At 39.8% G+C, this 18,663-nt stretch overlaps 1 long non-coding RNA gene across 3 annotated transcripts; it reads right to left on the minus strand.

The window, feature by feature from the left end:
• Positions 1–607: 607 nt before the first annotated feature.
• On the minus strand, positions 608–18,348 carry LOC146445595 (uncharacterized). 3 transcript variants are annotated; one of them, XR_014852700.1, is made up of 4 exons: positions 18,264–18,348; positions 16,123–16,217; positions 10,019–10,111; positions 608–2,714 (listed from the first exon to the last, which is right to left on the minus strand). It is a non-coding gene; the product is annotated as an uncharacterized LOC146445595 (long non-coding RNA). The 3 variants fall into 3 exon arrangements; XR_014852696.1 differs by having other exon boundaries at positions 608–2,717; XR_014852691.1 differs by lacking the exon at positions 608–2,714 and adding an exon at positions 6,652–6,736.
• Positions 18,349–18,663: the final 315 nt, after the last annotated feature.

Here is an 18,663-nt window from a genome sequence, read left to right on the forward strand (position 1 = left end):
TTCTTATCTGCCCTGCAGTTCACAGGGCTGGATGATATGAACTCTTTGTAATAAAAGGCAGGAGAACCCCTAAGGATATTGGTTTGCTGGGAAATAAGGATAGAAAAGAAAGAAGCTGTTAGAGTGAAAGATGGTGAGCTTGAAAGGGGAGAAATGAAAGAAAAAAGAATGAAATATTTTCAGAAACCAACGTGAGTGCCAAGAAAGGGGAAAGAAGGAAAGAAAATGGAAAGCTACCGAGTGACCTTTACTTTTAGCATGGAAAATAAATGTTTCCTTTTATAGTGTCTTGTTAAAATAAGACCAGTAAGGGATCATGAATCTTTATACAGTTTAATGGCTTCCTTTTCAGTGAACCATTTCAGTTTTACACACAATTTTATAATGCAACTGCATAAGAAACTGAGCTTACCTTTACAATGCCATGATGACAGCCTGTGAAATTGCAAATGTGTACATGCCCACATTTATTTCTGAGCAAAAAAAGAAAAAAATCTGCAACATTTTTTTTTTAATTCACAAAGAAAATCTGCTTTGCAATTGAACTGAAATGATATTTCCTAACAGCTTAATAATTAAATCAAAACAAAAACCAGAATACCCCCCACAACCATACATGCCCACAGCTGTAATCATTAGTTTTTAGCAGACGCCGTGCCTTTGATCTTCCCTGGCCCTCTTCCATCTCCTAGACAGCCCAATCCCAAAGGAATCATTGTCTACCAGATCCTTCTCCATCCCTTGCTGGCCCTGGACTGTCTGCCTCTGCAGCAATGTCATGTGGAAAGCACAGCAATGTCCTGCTGAAAGCCAGGAAGTCAATACCCACAGACTCTGTATCTGACTTGTTCTGCCCCTGGAGACAAACTCCTGGCTTCCCAGAAGTCCATGAGAGCTGCTGGAAAAGAGGGTGAACACACAGCAAGAGGTCTTTCCTTGCAGCTGCGAATCAGGTTTGCATCTCTGTGCTGATGCTGAGGAGGCTGACAGGACCCTGGAGTTCATTAAATCCTTCTTTGTGGAAAACCTGTTCTGACACTGAGTTAGCAGGACCAATTCAGTGTCTAGCTCACAGACAATAAATTCCAGAATATCTGGAGATTTTTCTGGTTTCCAGGCAGCCTACTGGTGCCAAGGTCCAAACTCCACTACTAGCCCACCAGCATATTTAGTTCTTGCCCTGAAAACTCTTCCTCTGGCTTCTGGAGATGCTGGTCTATGCCACCTGCTTTGCAGTGATTAAGATGGCTCAGATGCCCCTCAGCATTGATATGGTGTTTAATCTCTGCTCTATTGTGGCACTTTTCCTCTCTGTGTTGGCTTCTGCAGTACTCTGACATTGCTCTGCAGGCAGTGAGGCACAGAGAGGGAGGAGTCACCTTCTGTCTTTACTTATGATTTCAGTTATTCTTGTCTGTATCTCACATTCTGAGGTATTTTTCTGAGTCTCCACTATGTGTGCTTTGCCTTGTTTTAAAATGTTTTTTCTCCACTCAGGCTATACATAGCCAGACCAAATTATGCATGGCTTCAAGATCTGGCCCATCAGGTAATTCAGTCCTGGTAGTCTGGATTTCTGGGCAAATTAATAACTGGATGAACAATAAATATTTTAACAATGCCAAGGTTGTATAGGAGTCGGATTCATCTCATGCCCTTCCCTTCAGTACTTCCCATCAGACTAGAACAGGAAAGGAATGGAAATGCACAGATCACCTTCCTTACCGTCCCCATGGCCAGAGGGAAAATCCCTGTCCACCTTCCCCCCAAAGGAGTGGGCGAGCTTGTCCAGGTGGGATACACAGGCAGGGCCATAGGGTGGTTTTGCTCTGCCCAGAGTGAAGAAGCCCCCCTATAAAATCTCAGTTAAATCAATGCATCCATTTTAAAGGTGTCTCCAGAACTTCTCTATCCCTTCAATTTTGTCAAACATGTTCAACCCACGTCAGGCTTTAAACTTGTGTTTTGAACTCTGATTTTGCTAGAAACTCAGGAGCAGAGAAAAAACCTAATTAGAGATATTTCAGTCCCCCAAAGTCAAAGCCAAACAATGAGAATCCACAGGATATGCCAGAGAATATTACCTCTTTTGTTCGTCTTCATGCAACATGAAATGGAGCTTTATCACTGAAGTCATCCTAGCCATAACTTCTACTAAATACCTGGTAGATAGCAACTAAAAGGAGAATTAAAACACTTTTAATGATAGATACAAGGCCCTTCACACACCGTATTTCTGGACAGGTTATTATAAGTGGCAGCAGCAGTCTATTCTTCTGCTTTTTGATATACTGAGATTCAGGGCTGGCCTTAAAAATGGATGCATTGCCTCATAAATTACACAGCATATTGGAGTATGCTCGTGACATGCTGCCAAATGTATCCTCTGTTGATGGCTGTCCCCTAAATTAGATCCTTTCTGTCCTGCCTGCCTGCAGAGGCTCAGCAAAAAGGAAGGATGGACACAGCAAAAGCTGACAGGAGACATTAGGACAGAGCAAACACAAACCCAGGTGAAAGGTAAGAGATTAGCAGCAAACCCAGCTGCCCCTGTTGTGCTTCTCTGTCGGATTTCATGAGAGAGAACACGTTGTGGGAAGGGATCCATCCTGACTTGTGTTTCCTCAGATGTGTTTTCTGTCAGCATGGAACCTCCACAGAGCTGCTCACCCTTTCCACTTGTGCAAAGCCTCAGGAGCTGCCACATCCACACCCTGCTGGAAAAAGAGGGAGAAGTGAGAAGTAATTAATGGCAGAGAACTGAAAGAGCAAAGCAGCAAAGGGGAAAAGCCTCGAGCTGACTTTTTACCCTCCCTGCTGCTCTGGGTGCTAAGAGGCTGTGCTCTCTGACCCCACACTGCTATAAATCAGCACCATCTCTGTGGCACCTAGAGAGTTGTGTCCCTGCAGGGTCTCAAACAAGGCTTCTGGTGCTTCCACTTCAGGATATATTTCCCATTATGATCTCTAAATATATGGAAAGGCAGGTGGATACATGTGCACACACATTGGCATGCACCATTCCTCTGCATTTAGGCACTCTGAGGACCAAAGGGATGAAAATAAAATAGCATAACATAACATAAAAATAAAATAAAATAAAATTATGAAGTTTGTAACTACTGCAGCAAGTAGTGCTGCATGCGGTTACTTTTAATGAAAATGTCAAGTACCAGTTCTGCCCAAAAGCAATCTGAAAACCTCTTTTCTGAGTCAAGCTGAGCAGGACTTAACGTCTGCACTTCTTCCATCAAAAATTATTGCCTGAAATCAGCAAGATGAAGTAGATACCTGATGTGCACTTCTCCATCTCCCAGAGCTGGAGAAAAACAATGAAAAATTTTGCTTCATTTCGTTGTCAGCCTGAAAAAAAACAAAAACCATATCAAACCCCTGGAAACCACAGAAAACAGGTCCTGCTTTCCACTTCTCAGCCGTGCCCTGACGACTGGCCCATGAGGTCAGTAATAAACCTCTGGTGCTTGCCCCTGCTGCTGCTCTAATCCATCTGCTCAGCCCTCAAAATGATTTCCATTTCCCTGGGCTCCAGAGGTCCATTTTTCCTCATCTCACTGATGGGGGTGCTCCCATCACCCCAATAATCCCCTACAGTCCTTGTGTCCCTTTTAGCACAGTTAAGTGTCCTCAATTGCTCATGGCAGCCTTGGAATGAAACCCTAATTTTTGCTGGAAGAGTTCAAGGAGGTGCAATAGCTTGTTCAAAACAGATAATTTAAAACTCTTTTGCTAAACATAACCTAGTGGATCAGTATTTTGCTTAAAGAACTCCAAAACTCAAAAGAAACAAAAATCCCAACAACAACACAGAAAGAGATCATTTTTAACCAGCATCTGTACTGCTGCACATCTGTGAAGTTCAGTTGTGACAGATGCAAAATATTTGTGTGTGTTTTATGAGTGAAGGGCAGGGGATTGTCACCTTCCAAGCACATGGTGGTAAAAGAATGTTTAAACACGGTGACATGAAAGGGAGGATTGATCATCACATTTATGGACTCACCAGTGGGTCCACCATTCACCCAAAAACGTGTCACTGGTGTCACTCTTTGCAGGCTTGAGGAGCTAATGGATGCAGCTGCAGCTGAACTCGGTATTTTTGCTGGCAGAAGAACCTGACCTGGTGCTGAATTGGAATCTGAAGGAGTTGCAGGTGGTCTGAGGAGAGGTGCAGCAGGAGACCAGCTCCATGTCCATGAGCACAAAGCAGTCTCATAATAGACTGGAGAGACACTGCGGTTTGGGGCGTTTGTGAGGCAAAGTCTGGGAAAACCCAAACAGTGCCTGACCTGGAGCAGCAGGAACAGCTGGAATATCAACACTGTGACTTAGTGATCTCTCATTAAAAGTCCTAATCCACCCTTTATCCACAGCCTGAATCAGAAACCAGGTTTGCATTCACCTCTTTACAATACTTGCTTCAAACTCTTGTCCATTCCACCATCCCATGTTCTTTTTTCCCCTTAAGAGCATTTGGGGGAGTGAAAATTTCACATGCTGAAGTGACCCCCAGTGATTCTCTGGGTAGTTATAGATCACCCAGTTCAGGAGATTCCTCTTCCAAATGATTTATTTTGCACTTCCCAGTAGAAAATTTTGTTTGCTCTTAATATATAAAACTAATTGTTAAAATGTTGATACTTCAGTTTTCATCCTGCTTTCCAAACCTCACATTAACATAAGGAGCAATTCTTTAGAACAATGTGGTGGCCTGCTGAACTCTGCCATCTTGTAAAGCAATTATTTAGTGGTATTCTTTGTATATTTGTATATGTTCTTAGGATATCTCTTGTCTTGCTTGATGACTGTTTTAATGACAGTCTGTGAATACAAAACCACCAGAAATTGAGACACCTAATAACTGTCAAGTTTGCTTGTAGATCTACCTGTCTTCTGGTCTTATCAAGGTACCAATATTAGGAATAAACATTTCAGGAATCATCCTAGAGCCCCAGAGCATCAGACCAGGATCTGTATTTCTTTCCTAGAGTCTTTTCATAGTGCTCAGTGTGAGCTCTAAGGAGCACTGTCACTGTATATATGTATATGTATATATATTTTTTTTTAGATTTTGAAACAAAGCACATCATTAATTCTGTATTTTACCATGAGTTACAACAACTGCTTAACATCAACTACAGAGAGCTTGATCATCACCACAAAGAGCTGAGTAAACATTCTTACAAAAAACTCTGTGCCTACAGGCTCAGCATCATCTTCCTAGATCTGAAAAAAAAAAAAACCATCATATCTTTACATTCAGGTCATTTTTAATCCACTGAGAGCAAGCTGGGGAACTGCTTTTTTTGGATCTGTTTATGTTAAATGCATTATATGTATGCTGGTACTTCTCAATATATTTTTACTGCACAGAAAAACAATGGCAACTTGTAAATTCCCCTGCCCATAGTAGAAAGACTAAACAGCCTTTTAGATAAAGAACTTTTTCTTTTTTTTTTTTTAACCTATACCACACAAAAAATTGCATTCAATAGTTGAGCTTAGCAACACTGCAGGAGGACCTGTTATGAGAATTTTTTTACTCATGAGACACTAATGCTCCATGCAGGAAATAATTATAAATAGCAAAGGGAGGAATGTGCAAATTTACCAAATGTTTATTATTTTGAATGTATGTTTGCAGTCATAAATCACTCCTCACCTAAGAAATTGAGTTTCAAGCTCTAATTTTCCTTAACTAAAGCACTACCTATGGTGCAAGCAACAAAAACCATCTAGCACCCACACAAAAACTTATTATACTTGATTTACACCTTTTTTCCTCATCAAAATAATCTTCCTACTCATAATAGTTGATCAGTTAGAGTAGAAACCAGTACTAGTGTTGTATGGGTGAAACTTGGGAATATTTATAAATTTTTTTTAATTTTTTTAAAAAACAATATTATATCATGGGTTGAAAATAATAAGGATATTATGGCCAAATTAATGGCCAAATTGACAACTATTTTTTCATGAATTTTTGAAATTTATTCCAGTTCTTAATAACCACATCTGTTCTCTGAAAAAATTTACTTTGCCATGCAATGAACGTGTCTCTGGAGACAGAGGGAAAATAAAGGAAAAAAATTATCAGTGAGAATAACTTTTCCAAAAACTCACCATTTCTATTCTCTGCTTCCCAGAAGCCACAATGAATCACACCCAGCTGTGTTTCCTAAAGGTAAATTTCCACAGAACCAACATATTATTTAGCATCATAAAGAAGGGGATAAAATTTGGGGATCAGTTTGTCACAAAGTTGTCCATATTACTCACAAGTCACAATTCCCAGTTCTACATTTTTTTAGATGCTGAATATATTAGTGAAATATTGGGGTTTTTTTAAAAATAGAGGACAAATTAGGCATATTACTGAAGGCTGACTGAGCCCTTTCCACATTCAGCTGATGCACAGAGGACATTTTTGCAGATTATCCTTGAAAAATTGGCAATAAAAATGCAGTATACATTAAACGGAGATTTTAGGAGAGGATAAATTGCAATCAGCTTTTGAAAGAAAAAAAAGAAACAACTGAAACAATACAAACCTCACATGAACACAGTTTAAGAATTATGCATGAACCAAATAAAAGTGTCTATAAATTCTCCATACATTAAAGAAGTATTTACATTAAGGAGGTTATTCCTGGTAAGAAACCCAAGCAAACACCAGGAAAGGAGTAGGCAGTGGGGAGGTCAAGGCCAGAATTGATTCCTGGAAGAAAGAAGGAACTCACAACTATTAATTTCCACATTTAGTTTAGAAAAAAAAAAAAAAAAAAAAAAAAAGAAAAAAAAACCACATAGACAATGTCCAGAAAGTGTCCTTTGCACATTTTTCATGTAAATTGCTGCAGGTGAACTAATTTGATGCCTGTGGAGCTTTATCATCACTAACTAGCTTTTGCACAAAATAGCAATTTTTTTTAGCTCCCATCCCTTCTGAAGTGGTAGAGAAAAACTGCTGTGCAGTAAGACAGTGCCTATATGTTTAAGATGCTACAGAAATCCAACACTCTCTGGTGCCATTATTCACAGGCAGGGAGAGTGCCTCGGTGACAACACACTTGACAGCTGGCTGAGTTGTTAACTGCAATAAAATTGTTTGGAACAGAGATGCCTGATGTTTTTATTAAGCTGGCTCTTACAAAACCATTTTTGCGGCAGAGCTTTGAGAATCACAATTTTTTTGCCAAAGTGTGACACTCTTGAGAGTGGAAACACTGAAATACAGAACAGGAAAAGAGTATCCATTCTTGAAAAGAAACATTTATAAGTATAAATGAGAATATATATATGTGTGTATGTATATACATACACATGTTCTGCATATTAAGACAAAAACACTGAATTTTTTCCCATGGAGCTGCCAGCTGCAGCTTTAAAATCCCGAGGTTTTCTTTGGTCTCAGCCCAATACTGAGTGGTGTTCCTGTCACAGAACTCAAGTGAAATCTGTAAAAATAGACCACACCCTCTCTAGTTCACACAGAAGGTCCCAACCACTCCCTTAGCAGCCCACATGGGAACAGAAGGATTAAAAGACCTTGGAAGTAAGATATGCAAAAAAAAATTAATTAGAGGTGAAAGTTCAAACCTACTGAAAATGAATAAAATAGTAAATTAGCAACTCTCATTATTTCTAATGGAGTTGATGCCATTGATTTTAAGGGAATTAAATTGGAAAGTGATGGTGTTGGAGGAGAATTGAAAGTACCTGCTGAAACCCTTGCTTCACTTTCCACAAATGAGAATTATTTTTTTTTTCTGTACTCTTAATGTGCTGAATTTCTGTAGTCTAGTGTGAAAATACTCAGAATTACTGGATTTCCACTGGACAGGGTGGGATCTGCCTTTCCAACACGTGATGTGCATCCTGCATAAAGTTCTGAACACCAAAAGGTAGCACTAATGAATTGTTTCCCATGATTATTTGAATTACTGTTTGAAGGTTCCAGAACTTGGAGTGACTCCAGCTTTGGTGGGTTTGATATAAAGGAGAAAACATGAAATATCTGCTCTTCCAAAGCCACAACAACCACATGAAATATTTTGCTAACATGCTATTTTTAGGACCTTGCACTATGTACATGGAGGATAGACCAGCCAACCCCACAATTTCCCATTTTCATCTTCTAGATCAGACTGAGAAATCCATGAGTTTCTAGATATTCCTTTCACAGATTTAACTCGGGTTTGAGCCCACTTGAATTTTGTCAAGAGCAAAAGTGCAAATTCCTCAAATTGTACTTGCCTCAAGCGACACAGGTTGCACCCCTAAATATATTTATGGATCCTCCTGGATCTTGTTCTGGTAATTTTTGCAAGCTCCAAACAGAAAGGCAAAGTCTACCTGCCAGGAAAGTCCATTTTTGCTATCCCATAATTGCCTCCATCTGTTTTAAAGCCACATCACCCAAAAAAATCCCACCTAAATACCTACACTTAAGATCCCGTGTTCCAATGTGGGCATTTTGACAGAACCAATCAGTTCTCAAACTTGGTTCAGTGAACACTGGAATGGAAATTTTTGCAATTCAGAGTCTGAAGGGTTTTCATTTTCTCTTAAATATTGGAATTCTGAGTCAGACAGTAGGTTATACCAGGTTGTACCAGGATCACCTCCCTTCTGGCAGAGCTGTTTAAAGACATGAGTAGCCTAATGCAGACAGGAAGGTGAATTCATGAAGTACCAAAATCCATACCCCATCATGACAAAACAATTAACATGTTTTTGGACATAATCCATACCATGCTAGGCAAAATATTTCACTTTTCCCGTGGGAAAAGCAGGTCTCTCTCTTCCAAAACAGTTTTGTTTTGAAAAAGGAAGTGCTAGCCAACATCTCTGTTAAAGATAAAAATGATTGAAACTACTTTTGGCCAATGATACATACGAATGGAGTTTAATTTTAAGGTCTTCTAGGGTTTGCATCATTCAGACTCCATGCCCAAGTCTGTTACAACAAGTCAACCAGAGGAGCAGGACCTTATGGCTAAACCCTAATTCCTCAATATTGGCTGCTGTTCAACTCTGCCTAATAATGTCTTCATTAAAATAAGAAATGCCTAATTAAAAAAAAAAAAAGGTGGAGGGAAACTTCTTGTTTTTCTGTTTTGTTTTCATTGGGTTAAGGTCCACGTAAAAGTAATTTTAAAATAAAATTACGTTTAAAAAAAAAAAAAAGGAAGAGTCATTTGGAAAGTCTGCAGACACAAATATTAAATCTTCTCTTCATTACAGTCAGCAAATCCACTAAGGAATTATTCTAATGTACAGAAATTATATCTAGCATATGTTGTGTGATAAAATAACACAACAAGCTCCTGATAAGCACAGGAAGAAAATCAAGCTGACCACTTCCACTACTCACAGCAAGCTGAAATATGCTGAGAAATTCGCTTCTCTAAAAATAAATCTGGAGGACTTTTCCTGCCTGCAAAGATGCATTTTTAAACATTACATCTGGATAAAAGCCATACCACTGAAGGCATCTGAGCCACCTCTTATTGTGTTACTTTTCTCCTAAATATCTATTGGCTGCAAAGTATTTCATGAGCAGACAGGGAAAAAAAAAAAAGAGCTGTGTTGAATTTAATATTAAGGAACATGTTTATAATAATTATTTTTTTCATAAAAGTTGGTATGCCTGTTTTAACTGTTTTTTCTCAGTTTTTCAATATTTTCTAGCTTCTGCCTACATCTGCAACAAATTTGGCACATAATGTTCACAGCTTTGTATAAGACTCGAGTGCCTTGTATTCACACTGGTGGAGTATATGATTGTGTACAGATGCTTGTTTTCCTTTTCCAACTAATTTTCCCTTTCCTATCCAGCCTTCCTTTGGCTGTGTTTAAAGAAGGAAAGGGGTTGAGAGGTGAAGCAAACTAAAAAGGGTGGGGTCTTGGGAAGAATTAGATGGAGTGTACCCAGAATAAACATTTGCGAATTTGCTGTTCAAAGAGAAATTAAAACTGCCCAGTCCCATTTACATACCTGGGGAGAGTCTGTAGGATTCAGTTACCTGGGAAGCTGACGTGGTTGGATTTCACCATGTCCTGCTGCAAGGAACTTCAGCTCACAAAATTCCTGTTAATAAATAATTTTAATTTTGATTGTGCATTTATTTTGTCGATGGGATAAAGAATTTATGCAATTCAGACGAGCACACACAGCTGGACAGAGCACCAGTCACACCAACTGCTGGATGGGTTTGGGGTAGGAACCAGCCAAAATCCAGCATCCCTCTGTCACACCTCTGTGTCACACGATAACATGCAGAAATGCTGAAAGAATGAATAATGCTATGAGTCTGGATTTAATGCCAGAGATCTTATGCTAGCAGACAATTTGGGAGATCACAGTGCTGAGAGCTGTGTTGTGTTTCCAGCATTGCAACAACTTGTCTCAGCCTTCCACAAAAGAGGCACAAATTTTTCCACTCATCACTTTGGTTACAGCAAGGCCCTGGACAGAGAAAACACGAAATCCCAGAGCTGTGATTCTGTTTCTGGGTCCTACCCAATCTGGAGGTTTTGATTAATCACTCAAGCTCAAATTTCCACAGCCTCACTGTTCTGGGGTGCCCTGAATTTTAGTGTCTTAGATCCTGTGAGGATTGCCAGAATTTCAGAAGTTCCTGGTGTTCTTAAAATGAAAGACTTAACTAAAGGCAGTCCAAAAGGAAACCCAAGTGGCTGAACCCAACAAATCAGGCTTTTACAACACTGTCTGGATCTTTCCCATCTGCAAAAATGACAGCAAAATCCTATACTAAGACAAGATACTAATCATCAGATATTTACTTAGACTGTGGATGAAGGAGATGGTCTTCAAACTTTTATGAAATTAGTGGTCCCAAGGAGAAAGGGAGTGACATTTTGAGATGCCCAGCCAGCTATTTCACAAACCTCCTTGCTTTCAGAGTAATTTTCCTTCTTGCATTCTCAGTTCAGCCCTGTTCAGCTTTCACTGAAAGCTGCTACCTAGTCAAAACATAGAAAAAAAATTCAACACTATTCTATTTTTATTGTTTGGGGTTTTTTTTTTTTTTTTAAATGCACACAGACTACACATCTGGCTGAAGCTTTCATCTGAATTACAAAGTCTCTGCAGCTTCCTGTGAAGAGAAGAAAATTCTTATTCAGGCCAGAACTTGTCCAGCAGAGTTCAAACTCTAAAAAACAATTCTAGCCAAGGTCAAGGAATACAAAGTGAGTCTATGAAGGCAGGATGCAAGGAAGTCAGTAGATCTGAAGGTGATGGATGACGTCCATAGGTACCTGTCCTCTGGTTACTCTTGGAAGAATAAGTTTATATCACAGTTGTCAAAGATGAAGCCTTAGTTTAAGGAGTTCATGCTAATCAGGCAGTGACTGACATTCTCCTTGGGTCTCCTTCCGGAGAAACTCCACACGAATCCGAGACACCGAGGAATCACAAATGAGGAGAAATTTGTTGGGCAATTTTCACTGACATTTGTTCTATAACAGCTAATTTTGTGCTGATCATTTACTCTAACAGGTCACCCCTTTGCCACAGGCCTGTTTAGACTTTGCCACTGTTTTTGCAGAGAAGCAGACACACCACAGGAGCTCACAGATCTCCTTGGGAGCTCTCAGCTCTCTGCTGTATCATTTCCTAAATCGCCAGATCCCTGTTCCTCCTCCCTCCTCACAGCTTTATTCTGGATATTCTGAAATCTGGATCTGCTCTGCAGATGGACATGGGTTGGATGTGGAGTCTGTAGCGCATGGAGCACAAAGAAAGTGTCCTCAGACCTTCCCTGTCCTACAAATATGAACAGGTTTGGCTGCCTCGGGCTCTTTCCCAGCTTCTAGAATCACAAGCTGCTTTTCCTAGACCGAATGTTCCTATTGACTGTGTTTCTCCAGCTCCTAGATGCTGCTAGGAAGCCATGAATTCAGCTTAATGTGCTGCCCTGATTTAATCCAGATAATATTTCTACTGGCTTATGAGTTGGAATTACTTAAAATTTTGTTTTCAGAGAGGGTGGTTTGTGGTTTTTTCCTTCTTGTTTTAAATATGGGTTTGGTCATCAAAAAACCCCCACACTCTCACTGAATTAAATTACTTCTGATTTAGGAAGAAGTGAACACACACAAGGAAAGACACACATCTGGAAAATACAGGAAATGCAATTCAAGTGCTCTGAGTAGGTGGTTCAAGTTACTTTTCTCAGGTAATTATTCTCTTGCTCCCCTTCTACTCACAGATATTTGCTAAATGCAGCTTCAACGTCAAGCACTTTATAGACTTAGAATAGAAACAGAAGTCTTTTCAGCCAGTAAATAAGCATGAAAACCTTCAATTTCCTATGTATGCTAAGAAAGGATCGCTGCTTTCTTCACAAAGGAAGGCAACTTTTACCTGGTTTGCCTGAAAGCAAATTTATGTCTTCTGCTTGCAATTTATGCCCCTGGTGCTGTAAGTTACAAAGAGCTTCATTTGAACAATCTGTCTCCTCAGAGTCAGTTTTCCATCTGCCAACTTTTCACAGCGTTTTCATTGCCTTTGATTCTATGTATCCCTAAAAAAATTCACTAATCCATTACAAATTTCAGTTGAAATAGCTATGCTACTGCAGAGACAACTGGGACATGTGAATACCTTTGGCCATTTCCAGTGTAAATTGCCATTTTTCTGTAAATGCAAGTCCATTTTTGTACCAGTGAAACATCTGCATTCAGATTTTCAGCATCTGTATTGCGTGAAATACTGTGGACTAGTAGTATTTCATCACCCTCCAGAGCTCCCAACTGCAAAGGCATGCAGCAAGAAGAATCATATTTACTTTAAGCCAGAGCTAAGTATTTCGGTTCACTTTTAAAAAGGTCAAATAATTAGAAAGTCGTCCCAGGAATCAATCTGCATTTGAAAAGAATTCAACAGTTTGGGTGTGGCAGAGGCAAAATTTTGTACCATGGAGTTTTGCTCTACTTTGTGACTGGAGCCCTGAGCCTCAAACACATCCTAGAGCTCAGTTGTGTGAATTTTCGTCCAGCTCCCTGCAAAGAAATCTTGTCCTTGCTGCAGTCACAGTTCTTCAGATATGGTGATAACCCAGGTGTGAAGTTTTTCCTTTACTGATTCATCTTGCCCTAAGCACCAAGAGAAAATTAGGTTCTCCAACCCATCTGTGCTTCCCCCACAACTGTATCCCTAAATCTTCTCTTACAGCCTTCCCTTCCCAGATGGCAGAGATCCCTTTCCCCTTTGCAGCAGCCCAGGGACAGAACCCTCTGCCATTTCTTTGCCATTGGTTGGCTCAGAAATTAGGCTGGAATTTGACATTATTTCCCTTTCCCCTGTGGGACCAAGCTGAATTGAGTTCCTGTGCTTCTGCAGGGAAGAAGGAAATCAAGAAGGGATTTTCTCTCAGTGCCCCAGATGAACATCAGACAGCAACTCCCAGTCTCAGCATCTGCCCTTTTCAAAAGGAGCTAGCCATAAGGTCAAAAAAACCTAAATCATCACTCTTAGCAGTGCCTTCCCCAGGTGCCAGCTCTGCTCATGAGTTCCACAAGCAAAGGGAAGAGGATAAGAAATCATCACAGTCTCAAATCCACTTTTATCCTGAAACTCCAGTTTCTCATTTTTTGTTGGCTTTCTGGCTTCTAAATCTGAGCTCTTCTCAATCACAACAATGTGATCCTAAATTATTCACTAGCAAAAGGCTGAGAAGAATGAAGCTGCTCAAAAATAAGAACATACCTGCAATTTCTTTCTCACCTTCTCTTAAAACCACCATCTCTTTTAGCAAAAACTGAATTTCACGAGATTTTTAACATTATTTTCTTGGGGGTTTTTGTGGCTTTCTGAAGTTGCCACTGGTGTGTTAAAATTCAAAACATAAACCAATGGTAAATACAACCACGCAGGATTCTTAGGATGTCATGGGAATGGGTTTTCTCCAAGCAAATTTTTTAAGAGCTCACAGAACCCCAACAGTTCAACATCTGCTGATCCTGCAGCTCCAGAAAGGAAGTACCAACCTTATGCCAACAAAAACATCACTGCTGAGCCAAATACCTGGCTTAATCTACTTCACCAGAAGAAGAGACAGCAGAACTGTGCATCTAAAACTATTTTCCTAGAGTGACCAGGAGATCCTCAATACATTTAATGTATATTACACTCACCAAAATATTCATAGGCAGGTCAAGTTTTAACTCACAACTCCCTAAAAAGTTTCAGGAAACTGGAGAAGAGTGTGATGCTCTTTGCTTTAGCACTCAAAAATGCCAGAACACACTTCGTCTTCATTCCTAATACTTGAGGAATACCTTTGCAGATCCAGCTTGGATTTGTGCGTTGGAAGCTTGGATTGAAATTTTTGAAAATCCTGCCTGTAGTTCTTGCTATTTTAACACTGACCCCTGGTTGTGCATAAATGCAAGCATTAAAAAAAAAAGTTATTCCTTTGAGAATTCTGAAAAATAAATAAATGCAGAAGGACCATATAAAAAAGAATTTTTTTTTTACCAAATTGTGATACTGAAATTCTATTACCTTTCTCAAAATCAAACTTTATTGAATGTAAAAACAGCTATGTTAAAAAATGACTGTGTCGAATGCAGACCTGTTTTACTGAAGACTCAAATTGATCCAATTCATGGTCACACCAAGGCCAACATTTAAAACCCCACTCACTTCACAGAGACTAGAACTCAGCCCACAGATTTTGTTAAAATGTCTGTGTGATCCATTAATCTTTTTACGCAAATATTTTTCCAGAAATTCCTTTTAAGCATTCAGCAGCAAGTGATATCAGTTGTGTAAATGCAATTAGCTAGAATTTTAAGACAGATTTTTTATATGTGCTTTTTTGATTTTATTTTTTCAGTGAAGGTAAGATGCCAGATTGATTGTATCTGTCTTTCAACTCTGCTCTCTATGCATTTGCACATTTTTCTTTTGCTTTTGCTAACATCTGGAAATGAGCTGCAAGAGGCTGTTTTCCCCACATGAAGCAGCAGAAATGCCTGTCTCAGCCAAAGAATCCCCAGCCACTGCTGGTGGCACTTCAGGAGCTGCTGCTCAGCCTCTGCACCTCCACAGGCAAGGAGTGGCTGCTGTCACCCTGGGAGGGCTGCATTTGTCACAAAGCAGCTCCTTATTCCCGGCGTGACCTGCAGCCAGCTCTGCCCCCATCCCATCAGGTGTGTTTGCCTGTAAACAGCAAATCCAAGCTGGACTTTTCCCACAGCAGCCTTTCCTCAGCTGTCCCAGCCTGCCTTCAATCCAGCTGCTTGATGCACCAGCGGTGTCCATTAGAAATGTCACTTTGTGTTCCCTGGCTCTCTGCCAAGGACAACTCCTGCTTCCCAGCCTCCGTGCAGATGATATTAAAGGTGCACTCTCTCATGACTCTCGTGAAAGCAATCCCTGCTGGAAGCCCCAGTTTCTTCAGAGCTGCCAGCAGCCCATAATGGGAGGCACACAGAGAGAGGGAATACACAAAAACAAAAGGGCAGCAATTAAAGCACTCCAGGCTGGGCATGGCTGGCAGCCCCAAAGAAAGGCTGGCTGCCACCGTGGTGTGACCAGCCCTGCAAAGTGCCACCGAGCAGCCCAGAGCCCTGTGTGATTCCAGGCAGAGAGCTTCCCTCTGTGGTTTGTCTTCTCAATGGGCACCACTGTGCTTCCGTCTCTCATTTTAAGAATGGGAGAAAATTGCCCCTTCTGTGGCAGACCCACTGATCTAATTGCCATTTATCAGACAGCCAAGTGACAGTCACTGATGCAACATTAAGACATCCTGAATATATTCCTTCCCATACCCGGCGAGGAAAGAACAACAGAAACAAAAAGTGCCAGCAAGATCATTTAATTTGCATCCCTGCTTATTGACATTTCCATAGCAACTTCATTAGGAAGTCATTCATTTTAATGCTCCTGCCTGTTTTGTTCACAAATTCCTGCTTCCCAACGTCCTCTTTCGAGTGGTGGTAATTTTCAGGGAAGGTTTTTTGGTACAAGTCAAAGAAGTCACTCAGAAACAGACTCACAAAGCCTGGGGATCTACATTTTTCACTTAAAAAAAAAAAAAAAAAAAAAAAGGAATGTGTTTGGTTTACCTTGAGGGAGTATTATGCAGATCATGATTCACGAAGGCATTTAAGCACAGGCTTCACTCCATCCAAGGCAGGGCTTTAACTGACTTGACTTTCACCTGAATAGGCATCAACATGAGCCAAAAAACATTCTTGAATCAGGGTCTTAAAACATCTGTCAATCATCACTTACTCTACAGGTCTATGAAGTATTAATGCACCAAGGCCAACACAATAAATAAATGAAGCCAATAATGTACAAACTGTTACAGGCAACTAAAGTAACTCAAAACATATGGGTTTCCTTGTGATCATAAAGCCAGTCTTGGTTTTTTGTAGTGTATATACACCAAGGCCTTTCCTCTCTCCTGTTATTTGAGTATCTTGGTAATCATCCCACCTGAAAATGTCACATAAAATCCATGGGCCTTTTTAAGCCCCTTGGGCTAAAGTCAACATTTGATCTTGGAAAGGAAACCTAAATCATCTTCTCTGGAAAGTCTCTCATTTGTACTTACAATTTTTTTTTCCATCATTGTTCCAAAGAGCTAAAAAGGTACAATTGAATCACTGAAAATTTCCTATAAAAGAAAAATCATAATGACAGCCCTGCAGAGAAATAAACAGCAATGCAACTAATGCAATTTCGGTCTTTGAATTTCTCCTAAAATTTAAGATGAGGAAATCCAAATTCTTTTCCCAGATGATTTAGCTGGGAACAAACTCAAATTAACTGACAGCAAAAGCCTATCTCATTTAGGATGAAACAGATAAAAGAAAAAGTCCAGTAAGTAAAGGATAAAGAGAAAACATTGATGAAGATATTGAAGGTATTGAAATGCCACTACCAACCACCTACTGCATGCAGCCTGGAGAAATACATGCATATATATTTAATATAAATATCAACAAACACCTGATTTTATAGCAAAGTCCCATAGTTTTAAGCCTGTCTGCTACATTTGAATATAGGTTCTCAAACCAGATAAAAAGGAAAAGACATTTACTGATCTAACACAGCATGAGGATACAGGATATTGTTAGGATTGTGGTTGTTTTTGAAATAGGCAGTCAAGTAAAACAATGTATTCAGGTAACTTCTATAAATGTGGGCTTCTGTGCTTACCCATTTTTCTGCACCTTGTGCTTTCTCAAGTCCAGCACTTTAACAGGATGAGTTCTTAACCTAAAGCACCACAAAACTCTAAATCAAAGACTTCTGAAGAGCTGCAGTGTGCTTTCTCCCAAATTAGATATTGGTTCAAATTGAAGGATCGGGATTCAAACCCAAAGAACCTACACATACAGAGTAAAATCTCTCTAATTATATGCAACAGTTTAATTCCTCTTTCCATGCCACTCCTATGAGAAAATCTTAGGAAAAGAGATTTCTGCCGTTCCTGGGATGTACAGCACACATTGCTTCTCACAGAATGTGTGAACGTGGCACTGATGTTCTGCAAGAGCACTGCTGAGCTCTTTCAAAGGGCACATGCTAACACCTGAGGATTTCTTGGAGGACAGCTTAACAAGTGACACACAGAAAACTCAGAAATACCATTCCAGCAGTGCTCCCCACCTCCTTCACTTTCTATGAAACGCTACTGTTAAAGGGTTGTTTTGATATCTCTGCTTTGATTTATTTACGCTCTCCCATCCCTCATAACTACCTTGTTATGATTCATTCTAGCTCCACAACATTTCATCAGTCATATCAGCTCCCAGTGCAGCTGTATTTCAAGCAGAGATTTACATAGAGGGCACCCAATTTCTCAGCACCAGAATGCAGGATGTGTCCTACATGCACATTCCACTCGGGCTGCAAGGTCAGCCGGAGCAGGGAGTTTGCTTCTCTTAACAAAGAGAGGGAAAAAAATTAGAAATTCAGGCTGCCCTGGGACAAGGCCACTTGTTTTCTGCACTGTGACAGAGTCTGACATTTATGTGATGTCAGTATAAACTGCGTGACATTATTCTGTGACACACAAAGCACGCAGAAAGAATTTACGTCCTCGTCTGACATAATCTATGGGTTTGGTTTGAAGCTAGGAAAAATATGCACTGCTGATCCCTGTTTGAATGTGATGCCTCTGGAGATAGTATTTTCCTGCCTTGTATCACTTTTATCACTAATTATGACAGTTGCTATTCAGAGGACAACTTACATTCAGAAAAATCATCGCAGTGGAATCTCAGATACCACGTTTTGGTCATTATCAATGAATGAATGCTGATTCTTCTGTGGAAATCATTATCCTAGAAGAACAAGTAGAAAACAAAAAGAAGCATGAACAAATGAAAATTGAAAAGAGTTAATATTGTCTCCATGGAATTTCCGGTGTCAGCAGTGCAAGTGAATAAATACTTCCAAGAATGGCATTGTCTGCAATTTTTAGAACTTTCTGTTGCAAAATGGAAATCCAAACAAACAATTAAAAAGAAATTTAGAATAGATAAAAATTTAGCGTTTATGAAATTTAAACTTCGTTATTAAATTTTTAAGCCTTGATAAAGCTACATATTATAAAAAGAGTAAGAAAAAAATTGAAGAAAAAATGTATTTCA

This window comes from Lichenostomus cassidix, chromosome 1 (genome assembly GCF_008360975.1).
Source record: "Lichenostomus cassidix isolate B80296 chromosome 1, HeHo_3.0, whole genome shotgun sequence".
Taxonomy (NCBI): domain Eukaryota; kingdom Metazoa; phylum Chordata; class Aves; order Passeriformes; family Meliphagidae; genus Lichenostomus; species Lichenostomus cassidix.